Source organism: Astatotilapia calliptera, chromosome 5, assembly GCF_900246225.1.
Source record: "Astatotilapia calliptera chromosome 5, fAstCal1.2, whole genome shotgun sequence".
NCBI classification, from domain to species: domain Eukaryota; kingdom Metazoa; phylum Chordata; class Actinopteri; order Cichliformes; family Cichlidae; genus Astatotilapia; species Astatotilapia calliptera.
Window position 1 is genome coordinate 27,554,837 of NC_039306.1, and position 20,783 is coordinate 27,575,619.

Below are 20,783 nucleotides of genomic sequence, written 5' to 3' on the forward strand. Positions count from 1 at the left end.
TATTCACCGCTGCAAGATGAGCACCGTATCCCAGGTAACGGGTAATTTTAATACGTAACTAGGGTCTACTGGGCTGCTCTACAATTGCGTACAGTTGTTTTAACTGTTGTCAATCAGTGCAGCAAGCTCTTTAGCAAGCACAGTCTCACAGTTTAATGAAACAGGCTGTAAGATTAAGTTGAATATCTGAAGACAAAACAAAAGTGGGCTCAATGAATTTATTTATTTTATTGATTTTAGAAGCCTGAAATGTGGGGTTAGGCTCTAGTGCTGATTTAAAGGTGATTAAGTTTTAGGAAGGTAAGTTAGGTACTAAAAAAAACCCCATCTGATAAAGAGCAATTCACAGAAGTGCGTCTTTTGAGCAGAAGTCGTCATTTTCTCCCGAAACCACTGCAGCTTTTCCATGGTATCAGAAGGTCAGATTAAAATCTCATCTTTAAATGCAAGCTCTACACAAAAAGCAGAGGTTGCATGATAAGAAGGGAGAGCGGAGAGGACAGGACAGCTGGGCGCAAGGACACTCCAAGTGTTTTTTTTGTCCCCCCTCCTCCCCCCTCTTCTTCTGCTTTTGTTTTCTTTGGAACAAGAAGCGGAAGAAGATAGTCTTTTGTCTTTAACGGCCTCTTGTTAAGCAAATGCAAGCTTTCCGGCAGTAATATTTGAAGATAAATTTTAAAGGCGCTTTGAGAAACAGCCCTGCTTTCACAAATTATAGCTATACAAGCTACACAAGCAAACAAAGTCGTACCTATGGTCTACATTTTCGACTTCAGAGCTATTAAGAGTTAATCACAGGCAAACACGACTGAGGTGTCTCTGGCATAACCCAGGCTTGATAAAGGCATTTTCCATGTGTGGCCAATTAGCAAGAACCTGCTGCAACGTGCTGCTGATGGCCAAGATTAGGCCCGCACCCACCTGTCATGGCCACTTATAGATTAGCCTGCTCTTTTGAACTAGGCCCTGGTCTACACTAATGGGCAACATTATTTTACAGCATGTTCAACAAAAAAAAAACCCCAAAAAAACTATTATGTTGGCACTGAATTTTGACAGTGTGAGCTGATTTTTTAGTAGATGATTGACAAGTTAACACAGCAAGGGCACTTTGAATTGTCACAAGCAGCAAGAGCACCTGCAAAACCAGCTGTCAAAGTCTGTAATGGCCAAAGTTTGAAAACATAACTCAAGGGATCTTGGATATTTTAACAGTTGTATTATGGGAAATGTAGGCCATCATATTGGACCTGAGTTGGTCCAATATGAAACGGAAGGATAAAAGGAGACTGTGTTTGCATAACATCACACTGGGACACTTTTTTACTATACATGAGATAGGCTCACATTACTCAATGTGAATTCTCAATAAATTGACAATACTTTCGATGGGATGGGAGGTCATGGAAGGGTCAAACTTGCATCAATACAGATGTTGTTTTGGAAGCACTCTGGTGACAGGTCGTTAGTCATTCTCTTTCAGTTCCCAACACACATTAAATGGCCTTGATACACTCTCAGAGAAAGTACAATATTGCTGTTATATCACGCTGACTTTTCTTTCAAAGCACCAGTGAGGAAAAGGCAGGAACCAATGAGCATCCGAATCACCACACCCCCAAAAGACAGTTGTGTATGTCAGAAATGATGTTGGACAGGCGTTTAGGTTCCTGTCAGTCTGCTCTCGGACCAGAGGTGCACAGCGATCCTGCAGCCAGCTGCCACACATTATTCCACATTATTCATTGTCGCCCATTCATGTGCTAATCCAGCGGCGCTTTTCACTGCTAAAAGTAAGTAATAAGTAAACTATTTTAACAGATCAATTAATCTGCATTGAGTTGTGTAATGCAAAGCCACAAAGACGTACAGTCAGCAGCAAACTTCAGGAGAAAAAACGACATAAATAATCAGACAAAGAAAAATACAGATCCTTCTTTAATGCAAACTGTCGAGAAGAAAATACTAATTTGCAGACCTTTACTCGGGCAGACTATTGTCTGTTGTGTCAGTTCAAAATACAATCCATATGTCACACAGCTACACGGTCCACAGCACACATTACTGGTCGGACCAGTGCGCTACAGGAGGTGGGGTGGGGGATATAAACCAGGGAGAACACGTCCACAGAGAGAAAGTTCAGCAATCTGCATTCAAGTGTTATTTACAATCGAAAAAACACCCACTTGTGAAACAGAAGAGTGCAACACCCTATAAAAATCTTGTAGAGGGTTCAACTTGTTTATACATTTAAAAAAAAAAAAAAAAAAAAAAGGCAGTGTGCTTTAACAGTCCTGCGATTATTTTACGCATAAATTCAAATCAGGATTAAGCCAGACAGGACTAAAAGTTCACGACCAGACTGGTGGCGCATTCCCCAATCAATCGAGCCTTTAAAGTCCCCGTCTCCGTTTGCGCTTTTACACAAGAGCTACCAAACAATAACACAAACACTATCAATAATGTGCCCCTTACCTTCTTACAAACTGCAACCGAGAGAAGCCATTACCGTGACCTCGGAGGCTTTGGTGTTGCGGGTTTTAAAATACGCGTTCCTCATTGCAGAATTTGTCACACAACTCCAACTCCAACAGCTTCGCCACGAAAACACGCCACTCTCGCCCGCTGCGTGATCCGCACCCCTCTGCTACATTTATCCCGGCCGTTTAAAAGCCTTTTGTCAACCCTCTCCTCTTCGCAAATACACTCTGGGGGGGGGGGGGGGGGGGCTCTGCAAACGAGGAAAAGCCCCAACGAAGAGCCAGTATGAAGTGCGTAAAAGCGGATTCCTCTTTTCAGTATGTCCAGTAAGTGCGCAAATTCCACCAGAGGGAGAAAAAAAAACAGATTTTGTCGCTCAACGAGAATAACAGAGCTCTCCTTTGGCAGTAACGTTAAACACTGCTGCCGAGTCTCAGAGAAGATCGGCGCGGACTTTCGGTGCGTAAAAGCCCAGAGCGCTCCAAGAGCTCTGCTTTCTGCTGACAGAGCCACACAGCAGCAGCGCTTTAATCCTCCCCCCGTTTGTCAAGTGCGCTTAGATTAATAGCTCGATTCCGGTTTACCCTTTCAAAATAGAAGCATGGCGTCAAAAGTTTGATTCACTGGTCGATCTATTATTTTCTTCCTCGTTTGTGTTTATAGCATTTATTTACGCATATTCAGTTTTATTTACTGAAACGCTGTTTCTTCTCTTTTTGACATCAAATTAAAGTCCGTTGCAGTGCAAATGATTCTGTGAAAAGAAGGCCAATGGACCTTAAGTTCTTATTTATAATAACATAACTAAAAATAAAAGTTTGCATGTAATTATGAAACCCACCGATAGCATGGGGGGCATCTACTTTAGTTTTTTCCCTCTTCTTTGTCAATTCATACCGTCCGTGATGAATGAGTAATGAGTATACAAATGTACTATTTTGTTCAGATATTGAGTAGCAAATATATTTGTTCTTCATGTAAACGTCATCACTTTTAGCATTTTATTTTCACATTTTGTTTCAAATTACAGCACAATGTCAACTTTCTATTTGAAGGCAGATTTGTTCACTTCCTGTGTTATTGTGGGCCCTCTCTGGTCTCCTTTCATGTGGCGCGCGCGCGCGCACACACGCACTTTTCTCCTCTGTCCTGCATGCTAATATGCCAGTGTGATGTCAGTAAGTCAGCATCCCTACACTAGTGTAATTAGCAGCATGAATGACTGGTGGTCTGGCAGGATTTGCATGTGAATCAAACCACTTGCCTGACTCAGTTGCTGGGGGCAAAAGAGAGACAGAAAGGGAGGCAGGAAAGAGAACAGCAGCAGGACGCTGACTTGGTCATGCAAGGACATGAGCGCTCATCCAGAGAGAGAGAGGCAGATAAGCTCTCTTTAACATGAGAAACAGACGTTAGCTGAAACAAAAGGACAAAAGACTTAGAGAGCAATGAAAATCCACTGTATGAAAAATGAATTTAGAGATCTTTAAGAGTTTCATGTCACACGTGAACATTTTGTTCCCTTTACTTAAAAAAAAAAAAAAAAAGATCTAGCTCACCAAAATACAGTGGACAATTGTTTGACGGTGTGTGTCTGTGTGTTCATAGTGCTGTGGCCTGAGACAGTGACCTCAGTCAGTACGCACACACATGCTAAAGTTCTCCGCTAATATGTCTCCTGCTGTAGCCAATAGTTCTCTAATTAGGCACGAATAATCCAAGCAGGTATCGTGTTGTGTTTTGAACCCACACAAAAAAAATGCAGCTTGCTAACCAAGTTATCTACAGTTAGCACTCAACCAGTCTTGTCAGAGTTCAAAACGAGTGGGTGATGTCATGATGCCTACATTCATCTTTTATATACAGGCTATGACAAACATTTGCAAAAGTTCTCAAAACATCCTGTGTTGTACTTTCTGTTACAGTAGGCATCTGCACAAGAACATCTGCCACGATGGCACTCACCCTCTCTCTTACACACACAAACATGGTAAATGAGAGATGAGGTGAAAAAAAAAAGGTTTATAAAAGCCTGCGCAGACATTGTTGCTGATCCTTTCAGATGTGGAGGATGAATCTTGCAGCATTGCGTCTATAACTCCTTTAGAAATCTAAGAATACTAGTAACAGCTCAGGCTGTACTCACAAGCACTCCATAAGATTTTATAAGCCCTAAACGACTGTGTCCTGTACTCGTAACAATCAGGTTACGGGTCAGCTGGCTCGGGCCCAGCCGCTTTCCTCGATCAGTCATTCCCTTTTTCCTAATAAACTGCTCCCAGACCTGCAGTGAGCTGTTTCAAATGCCACAAGAGGACTGAATAAAAGTGTAGGGGCCAGCTTAAGGGACATACCACAGATAGCATTGCCTGCATAGGCTGTTGGCATGCACAGAGAGCCTTTGCTTGGTAATTTTAGACAGTGAGCCAAACGGGTTTACTCCCTTCCTTCCTAAGTATGCATATTGTGTTTTTTTGTCTTTATCAAAGCACAGGATGAGCAAAACTGTAAATACATTAACCCCTGGGCTGGGTGCATATCTGAAATTTGTAAGAAAGTTTTACTGGCTCAAAGGATCTTATCCTACAAGAACATTAGTCAGGTCTTACCAGAAGGAAGGAACTGATTTATATAATGTCTGATATGGTCAAAAGGCATTCCTGATAAATCAGTGTCTTTATCTAGATTTGAAACATAGCCAAGATCCCAACATGGCCTCTGCATCTTTACTTCTCATCTGCTTTTTTAGGAACACTAGTCTCCTCTCCTTTCATGTGGCAAATGCTGATGGCTATCACCGTAGAGTCAACACACGAGGCAGCTGGGACTCAACCCAACAGCTGATAGCTCTGACATGCTGGGAGGGAGGTAGAGAACCAACTTCCCATATAGCCTCACTTCCCACCACTGCAGAAGGTTTCTTAAGTAAGTCACCAACTAATGTAAAAGCCCATTCACGGTCTGTGAGTGGTCACAAGGGTCCACGTGAAGTAATTTCGTTAACGGCCTTAATTCGCAGGGGTGCCCTTGGTTCCCTGCGTGGACGCCATTGTGCAGTTCCATACTGTCTAGACTACAAAATATGTCAAGTGCACATGTAACACAAAAGTGAACTGCACTATTATACTGTCAATCACATGTACTCTGTAATTTTTTTTACTTTACTTCTTTACGGTCTGTATCTTTATAACAAATGCATAAACACAAGCACGCAGCATTAACCCAGTCTGAGTTACTAAATGTGTTTCCCCTCTCATTAAGACCAGGTCATAACCTGAATAAAGCTAAAGTTATTTTAAAGTTTATAAAGTATATATATTACATTTCTTTCTGAAAATAATCTGTTTATAATAATCTCTATTGCTACAGTTTAAAAAAAATATTTTAAATTATCTTTCTTACTTGTTCTGTCGCTATATTTATTCTATTGCGTTGACAAGTAAATTTCCCAAGAGGGGGGGGTCAATAAAACTCTTATCTGTCTGCTACAGTTAGCTCAATATTAGAAACAGCTTTATAACACCAAAAGTTTGGTGCTGCTAGATCTCCAGTCAGGCAGTTTGAAAGAACAGTTTCAATGAGATGATGAAAAGGCTGGCAGTCACACGACAAACTGGTTAATTTAAGGAACACTGCTGTTATCTATACACTGTATATAAAAGATGGACAAAGACACTGAGCTGTCACCCACTGGTTAGCCACGCTCTGCTGCGAACCCTCTGATGAACGAGGGGTAGATCTAACTGAAAAACTGAGAGACACAATGTGGTCACATGGTCTGGACTTACCAATCATAAGGTAGGCCCACCCTAAACATTATGTCCTGTTCAACAGGACCTGAAATGAGTGACTGAGACAATGAACGGACTAGAAAAGCATTTACTGAGGCCACAGATCCAGGAAGCCAAAGCGAAGTGTCGCCATAGACTTCTTTATCAAACAGAAAAGCTCCCCTCCTCCACAGGAGTGGATGCTTCAGTGGACATTTATATCAGGATTCATATTACGCAATTGTAAAGTCTCCTTTTTACTGCAGACTGTCAAATATCACACTTTGCAACAGCAGGATTTTAACTCCGCCTCCCTGTGTAACTGTTCGGATCAGCTATACACACTTTAGATGTGGTGACACTCTCCTTGAACTGGTGACTTTCAAGTGTAACCCAGTCTAAAAGAAAACCAGGAGCAGACAGGGGTTAATTTTTAATTCTTGCACTTGGTTACATATTAACAAATGAAGCATCCCTGGAGAGTGCATGGCACTTTGGAGACGATGTGGAAATTGTTGTCAAGCAATCCAGATAATCCTGGTAAGCTGAGGACTGCTTTCAATCTTTATTTTTGTTTGCTTACATCCCCCCACGCTACATTAGGGGTGTAATGATTCATGGGAACACTTGGACTCTGTTAGAAAAGAAGAGGAAAGAGAGGCCAGTGAGTATAAAAGGTTCAGTGGGCTGATATTCAGTTAGAGCACATCGACCTCCCTTTTTCCAGGGGCTATCAGTACTTTGGCCCAACTACTCTGCCTAGAAAGCAGATTTAGTGACACACAGCACTGGGCCCAGCAGCTCCTCTGTACCCTTGTTCCCAGCAGATAAGTGGCCATTATTCATCCCGTGTTGAACATTAACTGGATTAATTCTGCACGAGTTGAGGGGTGAAATTGTATTTGTCCGAAGGGAGGGAAATGGCTAGGAAATGAGGAGAGCAGCCAGCTTGGCTGAAATTCTAATTAGCTCGAGGGTTCGTTAGCACACAAACTCTACTCCTGCTGCAGAAGCCTTGCTGATACAGAGGCCTGTGTAAGCCATTAAGCCGCAGAAGGAAAACGGAGAGAGACTGAAAGAAAGAAAAAAGACAGGAGGGAGGGAAAAGACTGAATATGGACACTCAGCTTCACGCATAAAGGCCCAGGGCAAGGAGATGACCTTAGAGAGTTACTTTTCAAGGGGACTGGAAACTATTTTTGCTACTCCTGCCCCACTTACTCAAAGGCACTTCAGCACAGAAGAAAAAAAGAAAACAACCACCAAACCCTCCACCTCTATCCACCTGATCTATCCATCAGGCCATCAATCTCCACTCTAGCCAACCCTCTCCAGGACGATGTGGCTCAGTTTCCAGCTAGCTGTGCCCAGCGACGACAGTTTGTCATTGAGCATTTCTCACTCATAATCCACATGTGGAGTTTGATTCAAAACATAATTAGGTCACGCTGTGGTATGAAAAAAAAGCAGTCGGGGAAAGAGTAGTAAAAAAAAAAAAAAAAAAAATACTGTAGTGTATCCAGTGGGATATGACAAATGGGTAAGGAGAGGCAATATAAATACATTTTGATATGAGGGGAAATATAGAAGGATTTGTGAGAGGGCGTGTCTGCTCAGTCTTCCCGTCTGCGTCGAATACCACAATGTTGCAAAATAATGCATAAAGGTCTCATTTCTCTCTCAGCAGCACATAAAGCCACAACTCCACAGATGATGAACCTGCGACTCCATGAATGAACCACCCACCTCCAGTAGGCCCACATCCACAACCCCGCAGCAGTTTCTCTGACTCAGCACTCTCAGTCTCCACTGATGTTCCAGCTCGCCACCTTGTCATCATGTTCACGAGAAGCATAGGTGTCAGTACTGATCAGCCCACACACTCCACACAACAAAGCTGCCAATCTCTAGAGACATGTGATTAAAATAAATAAATAAATAAACCTAACTAAAATTAATAGAAATGTGTTAAGTATGAGGTCACAATCATGAACAAGGAGGTGGAGAATGAGGAGACTGTAAAATGCCTTTGTGATTCAGACATATTCTGTGCACTTTCTCCAGAACCCTTCTGTCATGGTTTAAGCTCAGACTTTTAGTTAAATAAATCCAACACTCAGTTATGAAAAGCTCAAATATTTAACTTCGGAGGACTTGTGGGTAGAGTAGTGACAGACAGGATAAGTCTATCAAACGGAGCTCAGCCCGAGGGCATTAAATCCATTCTGAAGTACACTTGGAAAATGTACACAAAACTGGACGCTGAGCTTATGCAAAACTGTGCCACGAGTTTAGTTTGCAACTTGTTTTCCACACAACTCATGTGACTGGAAAGAAGAGTATTCTTTTAACTCTATTACGAACTGTGTCTGCGTGTTCCCATCAGGAAACCAGACTCTGTTTCTGTGCACAGTTTGTGGTAAAAATAATTAACGGCAACAAAAATGCTTCAGCATGGGTCATGATAGTCATGTGGGAATACACCTTGAGGTTGGGTTTGCTGCACTTATACTGTCTCCGACTTTAAGATGCAACATAATTGTGGTGGGAGGAGTAGCACTGTTCGGCATTGTTCAAGGCTCTTTAGTCTTTCCACGCAAAGCATTTAATTGGCAACTGAAGCTTGAAGGACGACTTTGTTTCACATACATACACACACACACGGACCTATGAAACGCAGACATACCCAAACAATACATTTAGAGGCTGTTAGATGAATCAGTAAAACGGATGGGAAAACTATATTTATGGGGCTTTAAAAGGTATCGGGGAAAATATGGAACTAGAGGCAGAGCATGTTGTTCAAAAGTCACGGAAAAGTTTTCAAATCCATTTCTAATTTGTCTGTTATTTCCAGCTTCGCCGTCAGACTGAGAACAGTGATATAGGACCTTGTCAACTATAAGCAACTTATTGAAAGAAGTTTTTTTTAGAAACTTATTCAAAATCTATTGGAGAAAATGACAAAATGACAAGACTAGGAGATTAGATTATGTCTATATGAGCTTGTTTGGTATATTAAATAATAAACATCTGAATCTAAAAGAAGATCAGACACTGAAAGCCTGTAGTGAGTGACCAAAGTCATATTTGAGCCATTTAATCTCCCTCAGTTCATCCCGTTACCATGTTTACCTTACGGGAATGAATGAATAGTAGATTTCAATCACATACACAACACGCCACTCAGTCAATACAGCCGCCGCAGCCCTATCCCCACATGGTCCCAAAGGCCTGTGGACGTTATGGATTGGAGGAGAAACTGCCATTTCCAGGACGTGACAGACTTGCTGTGTGTTTCATCACGGGGGTCGATGAAAACGGTGAGTTTGAAGTGTTATTGACCGATTGCTGCTGAGAGCTGAGATTGTAGGCAACAAACACATACACGCAAGGACAGACAAAGCTGCAGGAGAAGGCTCAGGAGGGATGAGTCACAGCAAACAGCACACACGCACACAGACAGACAAATCCCATTAAAGAACTTTTATCAAGCGGAGGTCAAACCTTCCAATTGAGCGCGTCTCTGAGTAAATGCAGACCTTCTACTACATTTTAAGATGTACTGCAGGCGTCTTCTGAATGCCGGGTCTGAGTAATTATTTTTACTCATAAAAAGGTAGTCATGTTGGAGTCTCTGCCCACTTGTAGCTTTCTCTTCACCTAGTTCACTCCCCTCTTACAGCTGCTCCCCTTCGTTACCCTTTTAAAGCATCATTAAGAATATGTGAAAGAGAGCATTACCCCAAGAGAAAAATCATCCCGGTCTGCTGCCGTTTATGCCAGACCTGGCCCCGCTGCTTGAGCCGCTGTTTATTTAAACTGTGAACCTCCATGCCAGGTGTGTGTGAAAGGAAAAGTGCAAGCGTATGTCTGTGTGTGTGTTTAAGTGTGTGAGAGAGGGAGCATGTGCACGGCAGTGGCAAAGAGGAGGGAGCGGTTTCACACAAAACGCAGCGTCTCGCCCTCGGATTTCATTCACACCTTTCTTAACACGCGTTTCACAGCATTTTTATTCGCCCCGCGGGCTCCTGGTCCTGCAGGCCACAGACGGGCCTCTGTGTAGCCCGACTGGGGCCGCAGTGATCAGCCACAGGGAAGCCGAAAACAGACTTCTTACCCCCACTGTGGAGCTCCAGACACAATAATATTAATAATAATGTCCTTCTGCTGACCTGCATCTGACATCACAGCTTGGTTCGGGCATGTTCACATACTCGCACACAAACACAGACATTCACACATGAGCAATTGTATGCATGTATAGCGATTTCCATTCAGACTAAGGTGATTTCAGACACACACGCACACACACAAGGAAACAGTAATGTTAGTGTGTGATTAGTTAGAACTGTCCCAGGCAGGAGCAAAGGATAAGAAGAGCTGAGAATCAATGAAGTCAGTGTTTAAAAACTGCTGACTGAATGAGAGGAGGAAGAGGACTATATAAGCCTTCAAGTATTCAGACATGAAGACAAGGACTCACTAAAGATAGACACTTATATATGTGTGTGAAATAAGAACACAAACAAAGAAAAGAGAGCTGGCCATGTGTAATTTGTTGTCCTTAATGAGGCATTCTGTTGCTTTCAGTATTATTTGTGTGTTTGGCTCTAAGCGGCAACCATGAACATACCGAAATGACAATAAAGCTCCCTCTGTGTGTGTGTGCGTGCGTGTGTGAAGAACCTCTAAACAGAAAGACGGCACGAGAGGACAGGAAGAAAAACAGCCAAAGGCTGGTTTGAGTTAAAGGAATGACAAATCAGTGCTCATCAGCATTACATCTGCTAGTTTTCATACAGGCTTAGGAATGACCAGTAGAGTGGCTCTTAAATCACTTCCTCAAAGTTAAAAATATCAAATCTTCTTCATGACACAATGAACAGGTTATCACTGCATATTATCCTTTGGTTTTGGGGGTTTTTTTTTGAGTCTGTTGATGGGCTCAACATGTGTTGCTGGCAATGGTTGCACATAAATACCTTTGACTGGAGAGAAACACACAAAGACACAGTCACACACTGTGTGTGTGTGTGTGTGTGTGTGTGTGTGTGTGTGTGTGTGTGTGTGTGTGTGTGCCAAAAAACACATGTGCGACATTTCTTTACACTCCCATACTCACAACCATGCAAACAATTGTATCAGTCTTTACAAGCTACCGCTTTCCACAAAAATCAAGCAAAGCCCTCAGTCACTGGTAGTGTAACAGAGAGTGACATACTAATCTGTAAAAAGGCACAGTCGATATCCGCCATGTCTAATCACATCACAGCGCTGCAGCTCAAGTGTGTTCGGTGCCTGTTCTGACTTCCGTCTGGTATCTGGGGCAGCATACCAGCCAGTAGAATAAACTCCGGACAAGAAAGGCTGCTGTGTATATATATATATATATGTGTGTGTATGTGTGCAAGCGCATGTGTCACGATGTGTGTGTATCTGCATGCCAAGACTGTGCCAGCCACAAGACTGATTCTGGCGTCAGAATGAATCACATTCAGTCTGCTCTTCCATCCCAGCAACACACCAAGCGGCTCTCAGAGTGAGAGAGACACAGAGGGAGAGAGAGGGATCATAAAAAGAGATCATAAAACCAACATCAATGGGTGATAGACCGAGCGAGAGGGGGAAACATAAAAGGGAAAGGCAGGAGGCTTGTGAGACAAAGCTTGAGAGGGAAACACAATGAGGAGGAGAAGGCACACAGCGGGGAGGAGGAGCACATGGTAACACCAAGCCCATCCATCTGCAGCCAAACCTCATGCCAATACATTTACGAATACTCTGGAATTAACCTATAACCCTGACTGTATGCAAGCATTAGAACAGAGTGTCAGGGAGAACTGTTTATGTATCATGACCACTGGTCATGATACAAGCTATTGCAGCAACACCAATAATTGGGCAGAACCTCCTGCAGTCCCATTTAGTTGCACATGTCTATCTGTTCCCACCTACATTTAAATTACCATCATTTTGTGGCAAGACTAATGTATTCTGTTTGCTGTGTTTATAGAAGATTACCTCGCAGACCCCAATTAAATCTGAGCACCACAACATGCAGGCATATTTTGCTCTACCAAAATTCTGCCGGCTTCAGTCTGCATTTACCGTAAGCTGGCTACATTTTTTTTTACATGGTTTTAAAACAAAAAACAACACGTCCAAAATATCAGGTGTTTCTGCTTGCTTCAGCAAATACCTGTGTCCATATTAAACAATCAAAAGCAGGTAAGGCACAAAATGCATAAGACTTGCCAGACAAGCAAGTCAGCCACACAAACGCAAAAGGATCATAACGTTTTTTTTTATTTTTTACATTTGGATTTTTGAAATACTTAATTTCACAAAACTAATTTAAAATTAATGTTATGTGTAGAGAGATGTGAAGCTATAAACCTTTGGGAGGAGAATCAAGGGGAGGTAAACCAGAAAAGGTCTGGGTGGAGATCATTACAAAAAAAGTAACAAACATTCACCTTTTGCAAGATGTGGTTTCACTGACAAAATCTTCACATTGCCACCCTTTATTTGCTCAGCATCTACTCTTAATACCCACTGGATAAAATATCATCTTCACAGAGTGGAAAAAGAAACATATCAAGAAGCTCCAATACATTTGGTGTGGTATGAATGTCGTGTATATCGTGTCTGCTTTACTGAATATTAGCGTCTGTAACTGAAACAGCTTACTATAAGCTGTCTGCGGTGTTTATACTCATTTACTGTCAGTCTTTCTAAGCTGATTTAGTGTTTAGCAGCTGCCGCTTCTTCATATTCAGATGCTTTTTTAAAAAATGTAAGAGTTTCTCTTTTTTTAATTCTTTTTTTATGAAATCAAAGTGCTGTTATTTGAGTTATCCTGATTTAATGAGAAAAAGTCACATTACTAAAGCTATTCATTCAATTTTAGCTCTGTTTGCAGGTACTAATAACGCCTTTCTAGTCTTGGAGATACAGACGTAAATCTAAATTTACTTGGCTTTGTGTGGGCTCGAGATGGCAGAAGGTAGGTTTCCAGCCTCGAGGATCAACCTCTTGACACAGAAACATTGAGAAAAGCTCATGAGCTGTTTTGCATTTAGCTGCTTGTCCATCTGATCCCCTGATCTTACTGAGAGATCAGCGTGCCGTTTATCTATTGTGAACTTTATTGATTACGAATAAAAAAATCAAGGTGAGAGTTTGAACGGACACAGCGGGGAGTCAGACAGTCACTTTCTCAAACAATATTCAATCAATACATGGGATGAGTCAGCTGGATTTACTGAAAATAATCACAAGCCTCCCCGGATCTTAATTGGAAAATGAATAGACGCATGTGTAGTCATAAACAATAGCTCATGAAAATGTCTCCCGTGGTGGGACGCCGATATGAGCGAGAGCAGAGTTTTCTGATGACACAGCACAGATCTCGGGGTGCAGACAGAACAGCGTGAACAACACATGAACCCCATCACATCTGGGACACATTTGGTGCCCATGTGCAATGTATTACATATTTCTGGAAATCAAGCCACGCTCAAGCCTGTAATCTGTTGATGGGATTTTATTCCCGTTGTTCATGGTTTTGTCTTTTGCGACTTCAGCATTGTAAGAAAAGTTTTTTGTTTTTTCCTGAAGGGAGCTGACAAAAAGTGATTGAGGGGTGCGGAGAAAAGTACAGACTTTCAGCTGAAATAATTTAAATTGGTCTGCTAAAGAGAAACAATGCTACAATGTCAGCGTAGCTGTTTTACCACTGGGCTTTCTTCACTGCTGTAAATGAGTATTTTAGAGCAGAAGGGTGAAATTTATCACCCTCACGTTGGGCATGCTGGGCAAACTTTAGTGTTCCTGTGTCACCCTGAAAGCTCTGATCATCAACTTGAGGATTTCTGGACAACTTGACAGTGAGCTGACTGAAACCTACGACACAGGAGAAGGACAATGAATTGAATTCTTTGCAGAGATGGTTGGACTGTGCTTTTAGCCTGTTAAAACTGAAACCTGCCATCATGTGATGGTTAGACTGGAAGTGGAGGACACAACCAGCAGCCCAAACCCCCCCAGAAAAAACAAAAACGTTGCATTTATGCATTCTTTTATATTTAAAACGTTCCATTTGTGGTGGCGCATGAGTAATCAGGGGGCTGGGGGGTGGGGGACGGGTGGTCTAGAATGCCATGAGCTTACAGTTACAGTTTTACGCTAGATAAAAAAGAAAAACAATGAAAACCTCTGCAGAGGGATCAAATTCGTTATGCTAGTTTGCAGTGAGTCGGCACTGGTGATTCTTTATGCATCTCTGCAGGAAAAAGTCACAATTTCTTCACATTAATGAGTACTTTCGAATTCGGTGCTGTTAGCAATGAGCAACAACAGCATGAATCCAAAACTGTCTGATTCTACCACTGACCCAAAGCCACATTAAATCCTAACAGGCAGCACACAAACCAACAAAGACATAAGGATATGGCTTTAATAAACCTAGTTAACGTGAAGCTTTAAGATGGTGTGCACAGCTCCCTGACATTAGGGAAAACCTCATCTCTTTAAAGCCAGCACCCTACTGGTGGCTTGCTACCGTGACCAGTGGCTTTCTAGGCAGAATGCTAAGCAGCTGAGCGGTTGTACGGCTACTGGCCAAGCAGCCGCTTGTTAGGTCTGTGAGGTTAGACAGCCACATCTGGTCTGCCGGCACTCAGAGCTCCACCATGGTCTGCTATTCAGCCAAACCTCAGAGGTCAGGGACACAACCAGGGATTGGGTGTGTACATATCACAACGTTTGTGTGTGTGTGCGCTCCTTACCCTTCCACGGATCACACAGAAATTGGAACTAAAAGTAAATTTGAAGCAGTTGTGCTCCACCATGAATAAATATAAGGTTCTCCTTCACATGTCAGATTAAAAGGTACCCACTTATCTCGCTCTTCTTTTTGGAAGGACTGGCATTCATGTGGGCTTGGCTGAAGTAGAGGAGAGTAAAAAGGAACAGGCAGGCACTGATGCAGAACAAACGCTAAATAACAGAAACACTTTTGCGTTTCATCTAGGTACGATTTTACCGATCCCATCCTTGAGCTTTTCCCAACCCCAACCACAAACCGACATCATACATTTCTCGCAATGAAAGACACCAGCGAGCAATAGCTTCACTTTGCCAACCTTCAATCTTTCGGTGCCCTTTTTTAGTATTTTACTTACTGTATGTCTCTTTTCCAGTGCACACATAATACGACCAGTAAACCTACTTATCCAATACAAGTTTCTTGCTTCTATAGAAGTAGACAATAAGCTATTCAATATATATTCTTTATCAGCTGACGACTGCAGTTTAGAACTGTCACCAGAAATTTCCAAACATTTTCCCAATTTTGTGTAATAAATAAAGCAGCTCAATTGGATTTCCACATACAGATGCATGCTTGCACATGCTTGTCATACAGTCACGAGAAAATGTGGGCATAATTCCCTCAGAATGAGCTTACATTATGATGCTGGGGCACAGCTTTAGTTGTGGATGCTGGTGTCAGGGGAACTGCAGCTGCGAAACAGCGCAGGACCACAAAGAAAGAATATGATTAAAGTGCAAATGCGAGTATAACGTTTGTTTGAGCAGTCAGCACTTCACAGTATAATGGTGCTTTGCTGCAGCTCATTTGGCCACTAATCAGCACATACCATCTCTGTGCTGAACTGTACTAACGCACCACGGCTCGCCTAAGCAGAGATGATCTGAAAAAGACATTGTGGAAACAAACTGTACAAAGCAGCAGACTAAAGGCCAGGATTACGGCTTTAAAAAGAAGGGGAGGGTATTTTTAGAATGACAAGATAGCTACCAGCTACCAGAATTGGACTGTAGATACTGTGAACAATTAAGCTGGGAAGCAGGTGGTGGCTAATGTGTCACATACAGGCAGATGTTAAATGTGGCATCAAAGGATATAAGCAGAGGATGGGAGGAGCTATTGCGTGTCCCTTGGTGAAGTCAACAAAGAAGTTAACAGGAAGGATGAATAATGTTTGCAAAAACCGAAGGGCTAATCCTCAACTGGTAGCAGTGAAAGAGTTTTTGTCATGGTTGGGTATCAGTTCTGTATTTATTTATTTTTATTCTGAAATGGTGCCTGATCAAAAGGAGCTCCAGGTAACTGCACCTTTGTTTAGTGTGGAATGTGACAGATTTGGGTTAAATAAGAGTTTTAGAGGGGGAAGATATACGCCAGCCAAAGGGCATGTTTGTGCCTGCAGGTACAAATGAGAGTAATGGCCTCAACGTGATTGCGAGTGGATTCGTAAGAATTCCGAAGGGAGGAGACAAAGATAGCGAGCGCAGTCGAATAAATGATCAGATACAACTGGGAAGTGGAGATTCACATCAACGTGGTTCCATCTCAGCGTCTTCCATCATGCAAGAACCAGAGCACATGCGTGCACTCACACACACACGCTCTCACTTACACACAGACACGCCATGCTTTCGAGAAGGAGGAAGTGAAGCTGGATCAATGGAGCAAACTCCAGCAGCTCTGATCAGACACATGACAAGTGAACTTCCAATATAACGACTTGAGGCCAAACATGAAAACACGTGTTCTGGGGGAGTCTTACAGTGTGTCACGTTTTCCTCGTGTTGCGTGGACATCTGCGATGTTCCCTCAATAACTTAGGACAGATGAATGACAAATTCCCCACTAATAGGAGGATGTCCTTGTGCATGTCTTCATTAATATGTGGAGGAACTTTGTGGACCAAATTCCATCTAACTGTACTATTTAGATTAATTAATAGCGTGGATCTGTTCCCAATTATCTTCACATGGTTGTTGATGGGGGTCGACAGCCACATGCAGCGCTGCGCAGGGGAGCTGTGGTCTGTTCTCATTAAAACAGAGTTTGGGCCATGAAGCATCTTTTTTTTCCTCCATGATGTTCGCATCCCCCAACAAATCAACAGTCTTTAAAAAAACGAAAAGGAAAAAAGGCCAGCTCAAAGCGCATCATCCAGGAAATGTCTCTTTCTGCTGTAGTATGATGTTGTTGAAGTCTGGTGTGTAGACATATAGAGGAAGGGGGATGTCAGAAACCACCAAGTTAGAGGTCATTGTCCAAGATCAAAAGGACCCACCCAGCCCCCAAATCTCCTGACTTCATGTGCCGATTTACGAGAGGCAGAAAGACCATTAAAACTTCCAGCAGCAACTCCTGGTTGGCTGGATAGATGGGCAGAGGGCTGGTCACTAGAGGAGACGAAACTAAAAGCTTTCCAGCGACTAGCACAGATTCGAAGCAAAGGGGGGGCCATTTTTGACTTCTGGCAGGAGGATGGGGGTTAAAGACCATGACTGTCGCCTGCACGTGAGGGTGTTTGTGTGTAAGTAATAGAGGAACAGCTATAAAACTTTGCCAGTGTGTGAAACTGCATACAGAAACAGGAAGAGGAAACAGAAAGAGAAGTAACACTTTGAACTTTATTTTAAAAATCAGCTGCTTTCATTACACAGTAGTGGGTGCATTAAGATAACAGTCTTTCAAAGTACTGGGGGGGCTGGGGGTGTCTTATCTGCGGTCAGGGACTTGCAGGAGACTGTGGGAACATTCAGGGGTGGTCTGGGTTTTCCAGAGAGTGAAATCTGCCATCCGAGACGTAATAATTGTCTCACAACCTAACTGTGTGAGTTATAGGTTAGTGATAGACCAGGCTGCCAGTCCAGAGGGAGGTGATTCACGTATACTGTGGAAGTGCCATTATAAACAGTGCTGTGCATGAACTTGCTGAAAACAGAGCGTTCATTTAGCTTAACCATGTTTTCAATGAACGGTGAAATGGATGAATGGTGTACGCAACTAAAGAATGTAACGTGAGCCGACTTTGCTCTCACGAGAGTCGACTGATGTCATGGCATGCTTTGTTGGCATGGTTGGTGCTAGGAGCGGTTTAGACAAGCGATACTGCTGAAGCCAGGCTACGTGACCATTAGCGGGATTTTTATGAATGAATAGAGAGTAGGGCTGGGCTATATCATACCGTTCACGGCAATACCGGTGTAATGATGGGCAACGATAGGAAAATGAAATATCACGATAGAATATGGGTAAAACGCGCATGCGCAGTGCCTTTGTTTACATAAGCACATGGCGGCGATGCAGAATGAGAAGAGCGAAAGTGGATCGTCGAAGGAAACGGATGAACCAGAACTGGTTTGTAAAAATGCTGCAACTTCAGTGGTGTGGAACTGGTTTGGCTTTCATCCGTCAGATACACAACAAAGCACTAGTTTTGGTAGCGAATGCTGGCGGGCCGTCGTTATTACCGCGTTGTTTGGAAAATACGGCACACTTAAAATCAATCCTTTGATTTTTCTGAAAATCGACAGTGCCCCTTATAATCCCGTGTGCCTTATGTGTGAATTCTGGTTGTGTTTACTGACCTCGAAACGATTTTATGTACACGGCGCTCGAAAATCTGTCAAATGTTTTAGTACGACTTTGCTAAGCTACGAAGCCGCACCGCTTGATGGATTGTTGGAGTATTACGGCTATCGTAGGCAGGAGCCTCGCGGAGTGATACGTACTGTGCTTCAACACAATATTACCGTATTGTGTGTGTATAACCTCTTTTTAAGTTTTGTGGATATTATACATGGTTATGCTGAGGATATGTTGGCCAATTTCCACTGGAAATGCCTTTTGGTTAAACTGTCAGCAAGGAATTTGCATTTGCACTGTTACATTTTTTATATAACTTTAATGCATTTAAAAAAGCTGCTTGTTTACGTGAAAATACATTGATGTTTGTTTTTTTGCACTAATAAAGTTGTGGAGTTGTAAAGTATTTTGTCTAGTGTTAATTATATCGTCAGTTATATCGTTATCGCAAATTTTCAAATGTATATCGTGATAAATATTTTTGGTCATATCGCCCTGCTCTAATAGAGAGCTAATTCAGATTAATTCAGGAACATTTTTAGTGCAAACTGTACCTGTTGGATCTGAAAAAAACAACAACAACACACACACATTACGAGAATCTGAGGTGTCATATTGAGCTGAAGCTTTTGGTCAATCTATTGAGTGAAAAATTCCTAGAGAACTGAATTTTACTGTTCGGTTTTATGGGGCAGTTAAAAACACTTAATACTCCTTATTTTCTTTTAAAAGTAATCCCTTTTTGATTGCATCAATAGTCTGCAAGGGAGAGTGGGAGGAGATTCTACTGGGAAAGAATAGCTTAAAAAAAAAAAAAGAAAACACTGTTAAACCAACAAAGAAACCTTTAGAAAACCCTGAAATGAATTCACTTTTGGGACTATGAACTTCAGAATGTTGGGTTTGGAAATGTGAGTGTGAGCTAGTTCAGTTTAAACACTGAGACAGTTTTTGCAAAACTAACATAAAGATTTCACACACAGATTCATTTACACAATCTATAAACCACAACCGACACACACACACACACACACACACACACACACACACACACACACACACACACACACACACACACACACTCATTGGGTTTTCGTACAGAATATGCATTCACATGTTTATTGCTTGATTGTGATTGGGGGTGCGTGTAACTTCCCTGGGCTCAGCCAGATCTGCGCTAAGCAGTTATGTGCTAATTAAGGTCTGGCCAGGAGTGGAGGGCTGGTGATAAGGCCCGTCTCTGGCCTGGTTACATACACCCACACACTTTTGGGAACAGTCTTTCCTCTAGAACCACCGTTTCAGTAGCATTCACTGATTATCAAGCAGGTTTCAACTGATTACTGAGAATTTGCCATATGGGAGCCAGACGGGGAATTCCTGTCAGGTTATAGAAACCAAAAAGGAAAGAAAGTCTATGATAATGTTGCATTAACCTGTTAGGCTAAACTGTTAAACAACACTGACCTGCTGCCTAAATCCTATAGCAGGCCAAAACACACAGCTGTTCTTCCCGTGTCTCTCCATAACCATAAATGGAGCATTCGATAAGTACGTGTTGGGCTACAATGGCGTTAAAACAATTTCGAGTCACACATGCTGTTGCAGAGGCAGTAAATCAATTAAAAAGTTTTTTCACAAAAAAAAAAAATGCACATCTTTCAATAGTTGCACCCACGCATGCATCTTTTGGTTTCCTCATCTTCCATGAGCTAAACTAGATCATTCCCTGCTTTTCGGCCCATTCCTCTGCTCCGCATTCCTTTGTATTTGATCACAGCTGATGTTTATCTCTCACTCCATTCTTCTCCTTCACAAATCAAACACAAGTCTACATACAAACTCTTACTGAATAAGAGACGTGGCAAAAACCTTAGCAGTTCATTGTGACAACTCAGCAGTCCACGCTATGCCTGGGTGAATGTCTGTTTTCAATGCGGCATTCCTCTCTGTAAAGATTAGGCAAAACACAGCAGTGGAGACATGGATCACAGATTGTTAGGAATTCATGTCTAAACCATTAGTGGCTAAATTTCATAAAAGATATTAAGAAAGAAGGCAAGGCTAACAGAAGTAAAGCACAATGCCCCAAAGATAAGATATGAAGCAGAGAAAAG

General features: G+C 42.3%; 1 protein-coding gene across 3 annotated transcripts in view; it reads right to left on the reverse strand.

Moving 5' to 3' along the window:
* Nucleotides 1-20,783, reverse strand: part of prickle2b (prickle homolog 2b) — an 86,600-nt gene that overhangs the window by 16,213 nt on the left and 49,604 nt on the right. Inside the window, exon 1 of one of the 3 annotated variants that reach the window (XM_026168629.1) lies at nucleotides 2,476-3,003. The exons of the other annotated variants lie outside the window; for them this stretch is intronic. The gene's annotated coding sequence lies outside the window, so the exon portion shown is untranslated. Of the gene's footprint in view, nucleotides 1-2,475; nucleotides 3,004-20,783 lie in introns of those variants that run through there. 3 annotated transcript variants of the gene reach the window in all.